Here is a 3,354-nt window from a genome sequence, read left to right on the forward strand (position 1 = left end):
TTAGATATTAACTTACAACTCCTCATAATTGGAGCCCTCTGTTTCAGGTTCCCAGTCATGGTCATCCACATCACATTTCTAAAAACCAATCCTTGTCCAGGCAAGTTGTCAGGATTGTGGGTATATATTCAGGGCAGAAGACGAATTTCTTCTTTTTAAGGCTTGTGAAACAGTTGCGACAAAAGTTTTTCTCCTTTTGCAGCCATTTTAATCTTATTACGTATACATCTTGCCTTCCAATAGGTAGGCAAATTTACCTAGGTTACTTTTGAAACTTTTTATCTACATCTTTTAAAGCACAACAAGGTAAGGTTCACATTTTAACTTCTAATGAATGTTTTTATCATATATACATCACTTTGTTTCTTTTACAAACTCTCCCTAGTTAACCACTTGCCATGTGATTGTTCCTAAATATTTCAGAGAAAAATGAGACATAAAAGGGTTTGTCCAGAAACAGAAGCTTTGCATTTCACTTCTTCTGGAAGGGATAAAGACACATTTTACAAAAGATTCATCAACAAGGAGAAAGGTATGTTTGTTAAATTAGTATATCAGACTCTCTGGAGTTTTTCTGTGTTATACAGGTATAACATTTCAATTCAGCCCTTGTACACCATCTTAGTATTACAGTATGTGATATATTGCCATGTAAGGTTTTGCCCAAAATGTTCTAAAGACATAGTTTGTCATGGTAGTACAGGTCTGTGTATATGTAGAAAGATAAAATCCTCTGACATATAGGATAACACTGTGGAAAAATGTAAGTTAATGCTTTATAGGATTTCCAGTATTTGTGTACCTTCATTTGTGAGTAAAATTACAAGGATTAGGTCCTCTGGATGGGTTCTTCTTGTTGAAACTTTGTTGAAATCAAAGCCACTGCTTACAAGGCTGGGTTTATCAATAGCCCCACAGACTTAAGAAGTGTCTTGGAAAAGAGATGAAACATTTCAATAAAGACAATGCATCCAGAGGACCTATTTAATTAGTTTTCACCTGAATTTTTTAGGAGTGTCAGGAAACATAATTTTGCAATTTGTTAATTATATACATTAGACCATAAAAGTTTTTTTTCCATCCATGGGTTTTTTATCTCTAGTTTGTAAATTTTTGTTTTACAGAAACTTACAATGGTATACTTCCATTGTGCCAATACTTATTTTCTGTTTCGAGCTGAAAGCATGCTGGAATGGGAAGGGGGAGGGGTGAGGTGCAAACATGTTTGCAGGCCTGTTGTTCTGATGCAAATGTGATTAATGGCTGTGCTGCTACAGAACTGTGACCACCCCCTTCAACAGAGATGTGGTATCAATGTGGTATCAATGTTCTAAGTAGAAACCTGTAATGAACTAAAAAAATATTTAAAATGCTAGATATTAAAATGTCTTTAAACACAGCATGTCAGGAATCCTGAATCAAGAAAACTTTGTTGTCACAATGTGTTACCATGGTGAAATTACTTAGGATGTAAATAAAAAATAAACACATTTTAAAGTAACGTCACATAATATATAGCAGACTTGATATTTACAGGGTATTTTTTCACAGAAAATACAACTGATAATTACACAAAGCAGTCAGGGGGCCTAAATGGTATTTGGTAATAGTATGTACTTTGATTTCTACCAATGTTTTTACAGGACCAACTCCATTCATCGCATAGCAGTCCACAACTACCAGAAAAGATCTCACAGACATCTCACAGAGTGTTATCTGTATTTACCCAGAAATGACTGACACTCACCCGAGTCACATTCCAGAGGAATTATGCATTGGTGAAATGGTAAGGATGCATTCATGCATGATTTTATATAAAATGTTTTGCTGTGCTTTTCTTGTTTGCTGCAATAATATGGATAATGTGTGTTTTTCATTCCAGATCCAGTCAGAGCAGAAAAATGTTCCAGGAGAACAAACAGAACAACACCATGAAGTAAAAAAACCAAGGACAAGATACACATACAGTAAGTTTTTTCAAGTCCCAAGTAGTGGTGTGTACAATTACGTCTATTTACTGTATGACAATACTTATCATTGGCAGAGATTTGACTGTAATGTATAAATTGCTCATGTTTATTGAATATGACTCTTATTTTGTTCATATTTTGTGCTTTCTAAATTTAAATATGTAGTTGCAGTTTTGCCACATTGTGAACCAAACTATGTGAGAATTTATCTTTATGTGTTTATAGATAGGAATTTGTGTCTGTATAAAGGATTTTTGTATAATCTTGTATAAAATCTGGCTGCACAATGGTGCTGAGATTAGCATTGTTGCCTTGCAGCAAGAAGGTTCTGGGTTCAAATCCAACCCTGGGTCTTTCTGCATGAAGTTTGCATGTTCTCCCTGTGCATGCGTGGGGTTCTTTCCGGGTACTCCGGCTTCCTCCCACAGTCCAAAAACATGACAGTTTAGGTTAATTGGCTCCTCTAAATTCTCCTTAGGTGTGAGTGTGTGCGAGAATGGTTGGTCCTGTTTGTCTCTGTGTTGCCCTGCGACAGACTGGGCGACCTGTCAGAATAGTAAGCCTAGGAACCTAGGTTCCTAGGCTAGACTACCACAAAGTATTCAGGCTCCTTTTCTATCTTCCTCCCTAATGACTGCACTATTTGAGCAAAACGTATCATGGTAACCACTGATGCACTTCTGTTTTGGCTAAAGTGTACCTACTCAATAAGGGCATTTGGATAGACCCACAGCAGAATTTAACTCATATCTGTAATTAGAGAACACAAAAATTAAATTGTGTGAAAAAAATTGGAACTTATCAAATTGTTTGTAGCTTGTCAAATTACTTTTTAAATACAATCTTTATGGATGCATAAAAATAAAATTATCAGATACTTTGGATTACCATGTGGAAAAATATATTTATAACTACACATTCTGATAAAAATACAAGTATATATATATATAATATATATATATATAATATATATATAGATAATTAGCATAGAATAATAATATATATATATATTATATATATATGAGGTCCTTAGGTATGAGAAGGCCTCTGCTTAAGACCTTCTATGACTCTGTGGTGTGGCCTCAGCTCTTTCTCTACACTGTCCAGTCTGTGCAGAGTACTACCACATGTCAAGAAGGCAAGACTTAGGTTGCATGCAGTGTATACAATAACAATGAATACTTTATTCAACTATAAAAATTGCTGTCTGTATTATTTCAGCGCGACCAAATTCTGAAGGAAAATGCATCCAATTCACCAAAAAAATTGTTGGACAAGAAATCATCACTGCTATCAGTTGACATGAGTATGATATCACTCTAAAATTTCATTGCATGTAGTGAGGAATGTTAGAAAATAAATCACTTTCAACCACAACATTTTT

The 3,354-nt window shown here is 34.8% G+C and overlaps 1 long non-coding RNA gene across 1 annotated transcript; it reads left to right on the plus strand.

Moving 5' to 3' along the window:
- The first annotated feature begins 207 nt into the window (after positions 1 to 207).
- LOC118562800 lies at positions 208 to 1,770 on the plus strand. Its single transcript, XR_004930807.1, has 3 exons — positions 208 to 306; positions 424 to 532; positions 1,644 to 1,770. It is a non-coding gene; the product is annotated as an uncharacterized LOC118562800 (long non-coding RNA).
- The last annotated feature ends 1,584 nt before the right edge of the window (positions 1,771 to 3,354 follow it).

Source organism: Fundulus heteroclitus, chromosome 4, assembly GCF_011125445.2.
Source record: "Fundulus heteroclitus isolate FHET01 chromosome 4, MU-UCD_Fhet_4.1, whole genome shotgun sequence".
NCBI lineage: Eukaryota > Metazoa > Chordata > Actinopteri > Cyprinodontiformes > Fundulidae > Fundulus > Fundulus heteroclitus.